Below are 14492 nucleotides of genomic sequence, written 5' to 3'. Positions count from 1 at the left end.
AATGGGGAATGCTCTGGAGTGTGCTACTGAATATGTTAAAGCTGTAGTGAAATGCTTCTTCTAATCATGTAGTTATTAAAAATTTAAAAAAATTAAAGAAAAGAAGCGCAAAATGGATGGTTAATGGGCCCCATTCCTAGGGGTTTCCAACCACAGTGGTAATGAGCTTCTGGAAAGTCTGACCAATGCTTCAAAAGAAGAAAAAAATATTAAATCAGCTGTAGCTTACTGGGCCACAGAAATGTTATAATCTGTCTGATTTTCTAAATTCTTGAGAAAAGTATAAACTCCCTTTCTTTCTATCTTTTTTCTACACATGCTTTCTTTACATTTGACTCCCTCAACATTTGGCATTTTCTTGAACGTTCTCTAAAATGCTCCTCCACCAAGTGGCTGCTAGTTTCTCTATGCAGGCTTAAACAGAATGGCTTTTTCCTCTCTCTTCCATTCCCTTTTGGGAAGTTTCTGAGATTTATAGCTTGTCTGCCCTGTGGATTTTTCTTTTACAACATAACTAAATTTTCTTCAAGTAAAAGAATTCTTAAATCCCCCCTAGGGGCAGGTACTTATTTTCTCAAAGAATATGGTAAGTACACTGGGGGTGGATATTGTTCAAACAGGCTGGAGTGCTTTCAGATGGCAGAAATGCCAAGGCCAAGCTCCAATGGTAGTCCAGAGTACAGACCCTGGTCCTAAGCCAAGCAAAGGAAAACAATCTAGTTCTGCTGAGACCATCAGAGGTGAGAAGGTTTACATCTGTGCTGTAGCATTAGCCACCCAAAACTTCATGAGGTCAGAAGGCTCATGAAGAAGTCTTTGGAATATGAAAATCTAAACAATGTAGTGTTCCCTGTCTACCCCAGTGTTCTCAATATTTCTCTTTTGATGAAACAATTAATAGAAATAATGAGATCTTTACATACCATATTGGACCTTGCTTGCACTTTATTTTTTAAAGTGTCCCTTTAGTTAGTCAAGACCAACTTGCACTTATTTGGTATGGATGACATTGTCCCTTCAGAGATCCTGCTTACCCCCCATAAAATATTTTCATCACATAATATAAGTCCCTAAATATCTTATAGATTTGTAAAAGCCTCTGGAAGATGGGTGGTATAGCAATTGAGTTTAAACAAATATATGTGTCTGAGTGGGAAAGGGCACTCAGGAGTGATACATTTGTTGGGTGAAAATCCCAGTATGAGTAGTTGACTACATTCCTATGATTTGTTAGCCAGCGATATACCTGTGGCCCAACAAACTATACTGCCATGACTACATGATAGACTACATTCTAATTATCTAGAGCAGAAAACACTGTTTTCTTGAGCTGCAGGACACATAGAAACCATGTTTGACAACTAGAAGCTTCCTCAGTGTCCTAGGTTTCACACTGCCAGAAAACACCATATAGACTGCTGGGGGAGAATTATCAATAGGAGTCCTGTTGAAGTATGAAACCTGCATGCTACTGTATTGAAATGCCATGAAAGACGTGCCCACTGGTAAAATATTGACAGAACAGTGGGTTCAATCAGCTGCTTTCTGATTAAATTTAAGGTCCACTATACGTGATGCAATTCATATCTGTCACTGTAAGCCAATATAAAAGTCAGTGGCTGGGGAGATCATAGGCTATACTGTTAAGGCACCTGCTATTACTTTGTTAAGTGAATATGATATGCTGCTTAAACTACCTTCTAAAACATGTTTTCCCCAATCGGTCTTGATGGCAACTTCTGTTTTGCAATGAACAGTATTCTGCAGAGACTCATACCCTTCAAGTTCCAGAGAACAAGTGATTATTGTTGTTGTGGGTCAACTCATAGCTGTAAATGCAGGAAAACAATCAGGCCTTAATATCACCCTCTTGAAGGCTCAGGGAACATCACAGAAGTTTGGGCAGAAAGAATGTAAGAGAGAAAGAGTGTGAAGTGTGTTTTCACCAAATGAATCACTCCATCCTGGAGACAGACTTTGAAGACTCATGAGTTTGGAACTCTCAAGTTTAAGGATGTTCCTGAAATTTTTACAAGATTCACAAGGCTCCTCATGTAGGTTATACAAGTAATAAGGATTCCTGGGGAGAGGAGACTCTCGACCTCTTGACCTTCTTTCACATCATGCTGGAGCTCCTGGGATAGTTTATGTGAATTGTCATTCATGCTGAAGTAGGCTTTCAGGTGAGACAACTGTCTTTGAGTCATCCATTCTAGAGGAATACTTCACCCATATTCCCATCAGTTACCACAATAAACTCCAAGGTTCACTAAGCTATCATTAGTATCTTATGAAATTGAATATGCATTTCTTTACATCTCATCAGGAAAAGTAACACAACAGTGGTTATATTTTTTAGCACAAATTTCTGTATCAAAACTCTAGCCATGTGTTTTCATTCACTACAGAATTCAGTACATAGGAGTCTAAATGTTATTATCCATGGAGAGTGAAATTTATATTTGAAGATGATAAGTTGTCCCTTTTCAAATAGCTGAAGAGACGCACAAGTCAATATTCCAACAGATAATATATTTTTAAATTATGTTTAAATTTTTTTTCAAGATCTCATATTCTTTTTAACAACATTTTATTTATTATATTTTATGTGTATGACTGTATTGCCTGCATGTATGTAAGTACACCCATGTAGACCAATGCCTGTGGAGGTCAGAAGAAGGTGTCAGATCCCCTGGAACTGGAGTTACAGACTGTTGTTACCTATCATGTTGGTACTGGGAACTGAACTCGGGTCCTCTGCAAGAGCAGCTAATGCTCTTAACCATTGAGTCAAACTCGAGCCTTGTGGCCCAAATTCCCTCTGGGTCTCCTGCACGATCAGACAAACCATATATTTTATGTGCATTTATTAACTTACGAAGGAATGAGCACCCAGTGCCTAGCCCCACAGAGCCGGCCATATCAGACCACGCCACTGCTACCATAGTCACCACTAGCATTCACTCACGCTTCAGGGGCCCTCGATCTTGCCCTAGGTCCATAAGTGTTGGGCCATTCTTGTCCTTAAGCTGCGGCCCACAGCTGCCCGGTCCCACAGGGCTCTTGTGCTTCCCAACAGCTAGCTTGTGGCTTCCATTCCAAGGTGGCTCCCAGAAGCCCCCCAGTTGTCCATACTCCACAGCAGGCTCCGCCCCCTGGAGGAACTAGCCAGTGGGAGACAAGCCTCCTCAAGATCTCATATTAAAAGTAAAAAATCATACACAAATTTAAAAGATAATAATTGGAAAAATAATGGAATATTTATTACACAAACATACCATACATTTTGTTTAATACACATGAATTATGTTATGGGTAAGACCTACCCATGGCAGGCAATCTGCTGGAATGCAGAGCTGAGTCTGCTGCTTGAAGCTCTTCTCTTGTTTCTGTATCTTCTTGCACGTTGGAATCACTGTTTCTGCTGCTAAAATCCCTTTCCTGTTCTCCTTGCTCCTCTTTCCACTCAACTAATGTTTATTTAATGTTACTGCCGTTTTGTTTAGCTTAAACTTACTTAATCTGGATTGAATGAATTATTTTAAGAATATGATTTTTCCCTGAAGTTACTAATTAGCATGTAAGCAGGTTGGTGCTAAACAAGGCTAGCTGGTGAATAATAGTGGTTAATGTGGTAATGCATCAAAGGAAGATAATATTTCTACTACATATTAATACATGACAAGTCATTTTAACAATCACTTTGATTTTCTGAGATTGTTTGAGGGTTCTTGAAATCTTTTATTTCATCTTATTTCTTGTCTTCCTTTAATTTCACTTCGTTTAGCTCCTGAAGTTAGCCACTCACACTTTAGAGAAGTTACTGCAACTTCATTATGTCATAATTTAATATAGCAAGAGATACTTTTAAACAGCTAGCTCCCAGGGATGCAAACCTGGTCCTTTATAGGTATAGCTTCACATGATGTTTTAAAGGTGGCTAAAGGTGAATATTTTTGAGGCCATTTTTTTAGAAATATTCCTATTTGCTTATTCTCTATCTGCTGAGTTCATTAGATACAATCATGAGATAAAGCATAGCTATTTTGCTGCTCAGCAGTCTGGCTGCACAAAATCAGACTGTCTTCTTTCTACACCTCTGAACAAATGGAATGATCATAACTTGTGACCAAAGATTCACTAATCTATGTGTCAATGATGACATTTCAAACAAAGGCTCATGATTTTTGAAAGGTAAGCCACATTTGGAAAGGAAAAACCTCAAAAGAATTATTTACGAGTTGCATTTAGTTACAACAATGGAGAAAAAAATTCAAATTTCTGTTTTAAACTCTATGCATCATATTTCAAGTTTGCTTTTATTTAAATTGAAGATATATAAATCTAGGTTTCCATATGTTCATACTAAAGTCATTGTACAATTTATGTATGGAAAAAATAAATTTTCACAAAGCACATACATAGCAAATGTTTCAAAAAATTCACACAACACTGAATGTCTCCAAGGGTTTTTTAAAGTAATTGATTTTGTCCAGATTTCCTTTGTTATTTCCTCAGCTCAAGTAATTCTAGGTAAGAGTCCAATAATGACTGTGGTATATTTTCCAGTCCCAACATATATACAAGACCCTGAGGTGCAGGTGGTCAGTTAAGGATGCTCTTATGTTGACTGAGAGACTGTAATTTTCCCTTTTTGTTGCATATTATCTACTATTTTCTGATCTCCCAGGATGTAGTCTATTATGTCCAGTAATTTTTCTCTGCCCAAGAAGTATTTCAGACACTAATGACCCCAGAATCCCCATGAGTGGACTGATATAAACTTAGCTGTTCATGTGACAAGCATGCATGTAAATCTATTCCTACTGTTTCACAAAATGTGCATTGAAAACACTTTCCAGAGTTAATATTGCTATTGGATTTCCTTTTTAAGCAATATTTTTCTTGATTCTTTGAGAATTTCATACAATGTATTTTGATCATATCCAGACCCTTTTTCCTATGTCCTCCCATACGTTTGTACCCTCCCTTGCTTCCTGTCTGTTATTATTTTATAAGACCTATTGACTCTAATTTGTGTTCCCCAAATGTTCTTGATGTGGATACATCTCTTGGAAACTGGTGAACCTGCCAGGCATCACACACATAAAGGAACAAGACTCCTTCTTCCAGAAGCTATCACTTGTTGAGTTCTTCACTTAGAACTGGGGCTTCTTGCTCACCTCCCTCATTCATGCTGGGTTACTATATGAATTGGAGTTGGCTAGTTTTGTGCATACTCTCACAAATACTGTTAGTTCATATGTGTAATTGTTCTGCTGTCTCTAGAAAACACAACTGCCTTGTGCTCATCCACCACCTTTGACTATTACAATCTTTGTCTCCTCTTCAGTAGTGATCCTTGATTCTTGAGATGAGAGTGTGTGATATAGGCATCCCATTTAGGACCAGACATCCAGCAACCCACTTGCTTTCTGCACATTGATAAGTTATGGATGTCTATGTTAATCTCGATCTGCTGCAAAGAGCTTCTCTGGTGACAGTTGAAAGATGAATTGGTCTATGGAAATAGTTATAATTTATTAGGATATAGTTAAAACTTATTAGGAGTCATTAATATTATGTCCATTTAGTAGGATAATAGTACTAGAATATCTCCTGTGACCTTTGACCTGTGTGACCACAGCTTCATGGACCTGATAATAAAGCCAAACAAAGACTCTATTACTTTTCTACTATTGTGATAAGCCACTATGGCCAAGGAAACCAATAGAAGGAACATTTTATTTGGCTTAAATTTCCAGAGATAATGAGTCATTGATGGCAGGAGGGAGAACAGAAAGCAGAAAGTTTACATCTTCAAGCAGGCACAGGAATTGGAGTGTGAAATTCACAATATGACCAAGCTATGAACTCTCAAATCCTGCCACCTGTTACATACTTCCTCCAACAAGGCCATATCTCCTAAACCTCTACAAACAGAGCCTCTAACAATGGAAAAAATTAAAATATTTAGAGCCTATAGAGAACATTTTCATTCCAACCACCACAGGCTTCGTCATGTGGGCTGGGCCTTCAATCCAACAGAAAGTGTTTGGTTACTCCCAAAACATTTTTGTCACTATTGCACCAATGGGCATACTATGCCAAGTCAGTCATCACTGCTTACAGGATTCACAACTGGGTAAGATTAATGACTTTTTTTCTAGTTGCATGCATAGCAGCTTCCGGTACTATGAATGGTAAGGAATAGATATGAACCTTTGAGAACAGTACCAACATGATTTCTCCTTGTTTGTTCAACTTCTCATGTATGTTGTGTTGTTAGGATAGGGTCTTACTGTCAAGTTCTGGAAGACAATCAAGATCAATGGCAATAGACATTATGTTTGAAGTCCTATGGGATCTCCTGGTCAACAACTCCAAAATAGGGAGCCAATTTGCACAATTGGGCATTGCATTTGCTGGTTTGTCATGCCTGGTAGGAGCAATGTCCCCTCATTACAGGGTAATGTCATTTAAACACTTTTAATATAATGTATTTGTCAATATCTTAAGAAGCATTTATAGTTGTAGATTTCTAGCTGACTTTCAAAAGTCCTTTAAAATAAATATCTCTCCCTACACTCCCTCTTCTACCTTACCCCCCTTTTCTCCATTATATTTAATCCTTCGTATCCCATCATTGCCCTCTCTGACTTTATATCACTGCATTCTATGTTCTTTCTGAGGGAGCCCACTGCCCGTAGCTCATAAGTAGTTTCCCGACTTCTGTGATTTTTCCAGTCAAAACATACATACCCAAATATTCAAAGGTAACATCCACATGTGCCATTTGTTTTCCCGTGATGTACCTCAGTGAGGAAGCTTGTTTCCAGTTTCATCCATTTATCTGCTAATTTCATAATTTTGCTTTTCTTAATAACTGAATAATATCCAATTATGTAAAAGTAATCTGTCACCTAAGCAGCTTTATAACAGAAACCACCAGTTTATCTCATTAGATACAGAAAAGCCCTTGATAAACTCCTTCATAATAAAAGTAATATTGAATCTAGAGATATGGGGGACTTAGCTATTGGATTTTCTTAGCCTTTAGTGGGTTAGCATTTTTGGGTACTATTTGTTTCCAGAAAGATTATAAGCAATTTTTCCTTTCAATTAAATAATCGTTTTAACATAATTTCATGCTACAGTATGTTTCTGTTCCAAAAACCTTATGATGAAGCATAGTTCTATGGCACCTCCAGGAATCAGTCTGAAAAACCTTTTAGAAAAAAAGTATATGTTGCTTTATGTTAGTCAATAAGCTCAAAAATGTATTTAGAAAATTACATGTAAAAGAAACTTCTGTAAGAAACACTTAAAATGCATGAGTTTACTCTGTATTGGGTTACCAACAGGAAAATAAACTTCCAGGGAAATACTTCAGTTCTAAATAGTAACTATACTATCAAGTTATAGTTATCTTGGAAGAGGGAATTGCTATTACTTATTTCCATTTGTAAATGGAAATAAAACCACATGTCTCCCTAAAATTTCCTTTTAAAGAAGAATCTCTGCTCTAAAAATCTAGGCTACGAACCATTCTTAAGTCCAGGTCCAGGGGAATCAGAAAGTCCTCTTCTGACCTCTGTGGCATTGCACAACATGGGTGCACTCACATACATGTAGGCAATAGATTCATATACATGAAATATAAAATATAAAATATAAAAAAAATCTAGGGTCAAACTTTAAGTTCACTACAATTAAAGGCATAATTGTATCTACATGTATTAGGTACTTCACTGTTGCTGTTATAAAAATAACATGATCAAAGAAATTTATGAAAGGAGTTTATTTAATTTATGTTTCCAAAGGGGCAAGAGTCCATCATGGCAAGGAGGAATGGCAGCAGAGCTGGCTGGAGTAGGAGCAGGAGCAGAAGCTAAGCTCTCACATTTTCAAGCAGACACAGGAAGCAGAGTGAAAGTGAATGAAGCAGAGAGAGATTGAAGATCAGGCAAGGCTTAAGAACTCTCTAAGCCCACCACAACCGACATGCTTCCCACAGCATGGCCACGCCTTCTAGGACATCCCAAAACAGTGCCACCATCTGGGAACAAAATGTCCAAATACTTGGAGCCTATGGTAGACATTCTCATTTAAACCACCACACTACACTAGCCCATATTTACCACAAGATGTTAATTGTAATTCCAAAGACACATTATGAAACATTATTTCTAACTTAAATGTAGTGACATTTAATAAATTCTAAGAGCAAGTAGCATTTCAAAGCATATTATTTTTATTGAATAGTGGTGCACAAATGCATGTCTTCGGAGTATTATTACTGATATTGTTGAATCTTCCGATACATGAATGCCTGAATAAACTCCCTCTTCATCCTTTTCAAGGGAAGGGACTTGGCTGTGTAAATTCAATGCCTTGTTTATACATTTCTATATTTTATAGTGAAAAAACTCTCTTAGGATGATTTGTATTTATTGTTAATTCTAAAATCCATGGTGGACCTATATATTTTGTTTATAATGCTTCTAGTGTAAATGTTATATTCTTGATATCTAATAATTTTTGTTGTATTACAGAAAGTGAGAAGGCAAAAATATTGGAAAGTCAACAATATGTCTTTGTACAGGCCACTCACTGCTTTGGGGTGCTCCAACAGTTTCTCATCTGGAGAAGGGACAGGAGCATCTAACTACGACTCTTCAGAGAATTGATATGCGAGAAACATGTGCACAGCTGCTCCTGAACAGCAAAGGAGTCTTGTAGAAAGTCAGTCAAGGAGAGTGTTTTCATTTGCAGTTACTTATGGAATCAACACATTTCACGCCATAGCTATTATACATCAAAGAATTAGTCCAAAGCCAGGAAAGATAGGAACTGTCTTTGACATGGCATTATGGTTTTATTATTATTGGCTACCATGAAATATGGACTCAAATTCCAATGCTGTGTGTGGATTCAGAAATTAATCACATGTATTGGGATGTTTCTGTACAGTGCCTGCATGCATGAGGGGCTGACACAATATGTAAGGAAATTAAGGGCTGTAAAAAAAAAAAAAAAAATATATTGAAACATTTCACATTCTAAAATAATCTGAAACTGAAGAAACATAATCTTAATAAAATTGTGTTCAACCAAGAAATTAGTGTTTTCTTCACATCTTACTATCAGAATGAATTCTAGTGGGCTATCTGTTTTTCTAAGACTCCATGGATATGTACTCTAACAAAGAACTCTAGAGTAAGAATGAAGAATGAAATTTACTTTTTCTAAAACCAAAATAAAGCAAAACAAAACCTTCCAACTTTCAAACTGCAAATTTCTAAGAAAATAAGTCTACTAGCCCCAATTCATAATACTAGAGAAAATAATCAGAATTCAAAACTATATCACCTTTGGAAACTTGATTCAACTCCATATCAAGTGTACCATTAAAAAATGCTTTTGTTAAAAAAAAAGATGATAAATGTAAAAAAAACCATAAATAATGTTTAAATCAAATCAAATCAATCTTCTCTAGATGTAAGATACTAAAATGTGTAATCCAGTGTCCTAAAACCTATTTTATAGGATATGTTGTATAAGAGACAATTTGGTTATCATTTGATAGCTTTAATTTTTGAGAATCAAATAAATTCCTTCAGATTTTTCAATATTTCAAGGTACAACATTTTAAATAAATTGATTCAAGTTTGTAGTCTTCATGTATGCAAATTTAAAGAATGTTAACCTCAGAAAAGTTAACATTCTTAGAACAGTATGGGGAGAGGATGCATATTTGAGTGTCTGTTTTAAAATCACACCCAATGGCATTTGGGGAACACAGAGTAGACAACATAGGCCTTTGAACAAAGGACATTTGGCTCATTTTCCTTTCCTACACCTCTCATGTCCCATCATCTGAGCTCTCAGAATGCTTGGATCACTACGGCGTTTAGTCCTACTGCTCTTTCTGGCCTGCAATGGCGAGTTTCCTTTCCCACACATTCCTGCTCTCCACAATCTAATCTCTCAGTCTGCTTGGGAAGATAGAACCCTGGCATGCTCTAAGACTGATGAGCTCTCCAAACCTGACCTATCAGCCAACTTATTTATGTAGCAAACACCCAATTGAGTCTTCTGTTTCAGGACCATGAGAAATCAATCACAGGACTTCAACTCAAAAGTTGCACCTATCCCTAACTGAAATGAGACCACTTCTTACAACACATTTGTACATAAAAATAAACACCAAGCACTACTCAGCTGGTCCATAACCTGACAAGTTTAGAAAACAGCAAGCAACAACACAAATAACAATTAAACTACGAAAAGAATCTCACATACCAAGAAACACCAACAACGACATAAGCATGGGTTTCCTCAAAAGAACCAAAATAAAATTAATAACCAAGATTATTTGTCTACTACAGAAATAGCACCCTATTATAATGTTTCCTGTGAATGTGCAACCTAAAATTTGCATGAGACAATGATTTCAAAATCGCAATTATAAATATGTTCAAGGAACTCCAAGAGGATATGTGTAAAAGGCTGAATAAAGATTGTGAAAACACAAACAGTTGATGAAATAACTAAAGCAATTCAAAACATGGAATTAGAAATCAATAAAAATATAAGCTCTCTAAAGAAAATACAACCAAAAACCAAAGTTAAAATACTCAGAAGGTCAAACAAAAAGCTTGGAGGAAAGAAGCATAAAAGTAGTGGAAGAAATGAAACATAATATTAGATCTTGAAAATGAGCTTGGGCAAAGAATCACTCAATTTAAAAAATGTCAAGCCTAAAATCACCCAGGAATGGAACATGCAAGACCTCTTGGACACTGTAAAAAGACAAAACCTATGAATCACAGGGATAGACATAAGAGGAGAAACTTATGTCAAAGACAGAGAAAATATTTTTAACAAATGGAAACTACCCAAATCCAGTGAAAGACATATCTATCAATGTATAAGAGACCACCAAGCATTCAGAACCAGACAAGTAACTGCTGACCTCATATATTAATCAAAGCACTCAACATAGAACAAAGAAATGATATTGAATACTGTGAGAATGATCAATTCACATATGAGACAGGCTCATCAAAATGACACTGAATTTTCAGTGTAGACGATGAAATACAAAATGGCTTGGGCCATGTTCTACAAGTCAAAAAATAACACAAATTTCAACCCAGACTACTTTACCCAACAAAACTATCTGTTGTAATCAAAAGAGAAAGAAAACCTTCCATGTTAAAAGTAATTTTAAGGAATTTATGTCTATAAAGCCAATTTTACAAATAATGTTTGATAGAATAGTTCATTCTGAAGTGAAAGAAAAAAAAAAAACTCTTAAGAGGGTACAAATAATAAATAAATTATCCAGGACAGTTAACCAAGAGAAGTCTTAGAAAACAGCACTACAATGCCAACATAACAAATTAATAAACTCTGGTCAATTACAACTCTCAAAATGAATGGTCTCAATAGGGACCAACTAATTGGATAAAATGTAAAATCCTTCAGTCTGCTGCCTCCAAGAGACATTCCTCACCACCAATGATCAATACTACCTTAGGGTAAAAGTATGGGAAAAGGAATTCTAAGCAACAGAACTATGAAAAAGGCAGGAGTAGCTATTCTAATATCTGGCAAATTAGACTTCAAATTTGAACTAATCATAAGACATAGTAAAGGTCACTTTATACTCATTAAAGGAAAAGTACATCAAGAAGATATTATAATCCTAAACATATATGCATCACATAGGGGCACACAGTTTCATAAAAGAAACTCTATGGGAGCTAAAAAGACACATTGATTTTCACACAGTAACAGTGGGTGAATTTAATGCCACAAAGTTTCCAGTAGACAGTTCAATTAAAGAAAAAGAAAATAGAGAAACGCTGGAGTTAAATGGCTTCACGAATCAACTGGACCTTACAGACATCTACAGAATATCCCACCCAAACATCAAAGAATACACTTCCTTTTCAGCAGCCCATGGAATGTTCTCCAAAATTCATCACATATTAAGACAAGAATCAAATCTCCAAAAATTTAGGAAACTTGAAATATCATCATGTATTCTATGTGACCACAAAGGAATAATGCTGGATAAAAACAACGATAAAAATGGGGAAAAGTACACAAACACATGGAAGATAAACCACACCACTGAAGGAAAAAGGGTCAAGGAAGAAATAAAGAATTTACAAAATTCCTACCTAACATTGAACAAAAATAAAACACAACATACCAAAATCTATGGCATACAATGAAAACAGTTCTAAGAAGAAAAGTTATAGCATTAAGTGCCTACATAAGAATATTGGAAGTATCTCACTCCTAATGACTTATGGTTATGCCCATAGATTAATGCATCTCTCAACTCTCAGAAGAGAAGTTTCCTTATGTAGCAGATGATGATTAACATAAAGACTAGCAATTGTCCAACATGCAGAGTATAAGAAGCTACAGGCTGCTTATCCCTAGCTAGGATGCCTATATTAAACTTCTGCTTCCCAAGGCTCAGAGATCATTGCAGAAGATGGGGCAGAAAGATTGTAAGAGCCACAGGTGGTGGATGGCCACAAGAAAACTGACTTTTCTGGACAGCTGGTCAGTTACTCATATGAGCTCACAGCAATGGTGACTGCATGCACAAGTCCCAATAAGTTCTAGCCAGTCAGACAAAATCCCAACATTCACATGAGGAGGTGGGTAAAAAAAAAAATCTCAGCACTGCCTAAGAAACTATTGGCAACTAATGGTTGCTGGGAAGTGAATACTCTCATTTACAGATTTGACTCTGGCTCTAGTGGATTGTCCCACACCATAGGGTATATGGGGACAGAAGTTTGACTCTATAGGCATTATAGGTATATAGTATCTGAATTCTATCAAAATATAGTGTATGAAATTTGCAAATTTCATTTATAAATATTAAGAAAAAGACAAATAATAGAGGGCAGGAATTCCTGGGGTGGGGGAGTAGCAAGGTTGGGGTGGAGATGGGGAAGAGGTCTGAATATGCTAAAAATACATTGTATGGTATTTGCAAATCAATAGTCTTTTTATAAAAATTACTGATGACAATAAAACAACATAGTTGGAGAGTCCTTAGTTGTCTTATAAATGAAATAAAATATTTTTGAAAAACAATATGAAAAACAAGACAGTTTTTATTTCTGTAAAGAAAAAAGGTAGACATAGGTTCATGGTGAAGAAATTTATCAAGAAGAATGATAAATTGGATATTGAGATAAAATTTGTCTCTCTTTAAATGAGAAAATTTTAAGAAATCCAAGCATAGAAAAAGAATGAACCCGCCACGAGTCTTATAGAAATCAATAGGAAGGAAAAGGAACCATTACTCATATACTTTGCAAGAGTGATTAATGTATGCATTTATTTATCCTAGGAAGGTATATTAATTACTTTTCTGTAGCTGTGATAGAAACATTGACCAGAGAAAATTTGAGAAGGAAGAATTTATTTGAGCTTATGGTTCCAGGGGAATTACAGTTTGTCATGATGGGGAGGCATGGTGGCAGGAAGTGGCTGGAACAGAAGTGAAAAGTGGAAGCTAGTCTCTCACATAGTCAAGCAGGCAAAGGAAGCAAGAGACTCCAGATGCAGCAAGCCCTAAGATCTCTGTAAGCCTGCCCCCAGTGACATGCTTCCTCCAGCACAACCACACCTTCTAAGACCTCCCAAAATAGTGCCACCAACTGGGGCCCAAAGGTCCAAATACTTGGAGCAGATGAGGGACATTCTCATTCAAATCACCACAGTGGGCAAGAAGAATTAGATATTCCCTTATTTTCTTGAAAAAAACCTTAATTTTAAGTGTAAAACATATTAAATGATAGTAGAGGGTACAGATAAGCAAATGAACTTATAATTACTGAAACAAAAAATAGACCTAAGAGTACAAATAAAAATATTACAGCAATCAACAAATACCTGTCAATTATAATTTTAAATATTAATGTTCTCAATTCACCATTCAAAAGGCACAGGTTGTTTATTGTACTTGTCAGCATCCACAGGTAGGTGAGGATGATCATTACTTTTCTGGTGGCATTCATTGCACCTCTAACACTATGAAAACTAGCCAGTAAGGAGCTTCCAGGTCAGTACTAGTTTGATTCTTTCATGTTGTACCTTTAAAATACTAATATCTTCCACAATAGGGCAAGGTAGAAGAATGAGTATTGGAGGACAACTAGCAGTGAAAGTATTTTGTGAGATGTGAGTGGGGCCAGAAATATGCCAGAGAGATGTGGAAGGGGTTTGAATGTGATCAATAAACATTGTATGAAATTCTTTCTTTCATGTTGTACCTTTAAAATACTAATATCTTCCACAATAGGGCAAGGTAGAAGAATGAGTATTGGAGGACAACTATCAGTGAAAGTATTTTGTGAGATGTGAGTGGGGCCAGAAATATGCCAGAGAGATGTGGAAGGGGTTTGAATGTGATCAATAAACATTGTATGAAATTCTCAAAAAAAATCAAC

This window comes from Nannospalax galili, unplaced genomic scaffold (assembly GCF_000622305.1).
Source record: "Nannospalax galili isolate Female #2095 unplaced genomic scaffold, S.galili_v1.0 scaffold45, whole genome shotgun sequence".
Taxonomy (NCBI): domain Eukaryota; kingdom Metazoa; phylum Chordata; class Mammalia; order Rodentia; family Spalacidae; genus Nannospalax; species Nannospalax galili.
Note: the sequence above shows the minus strand (reverse complement) of the source record.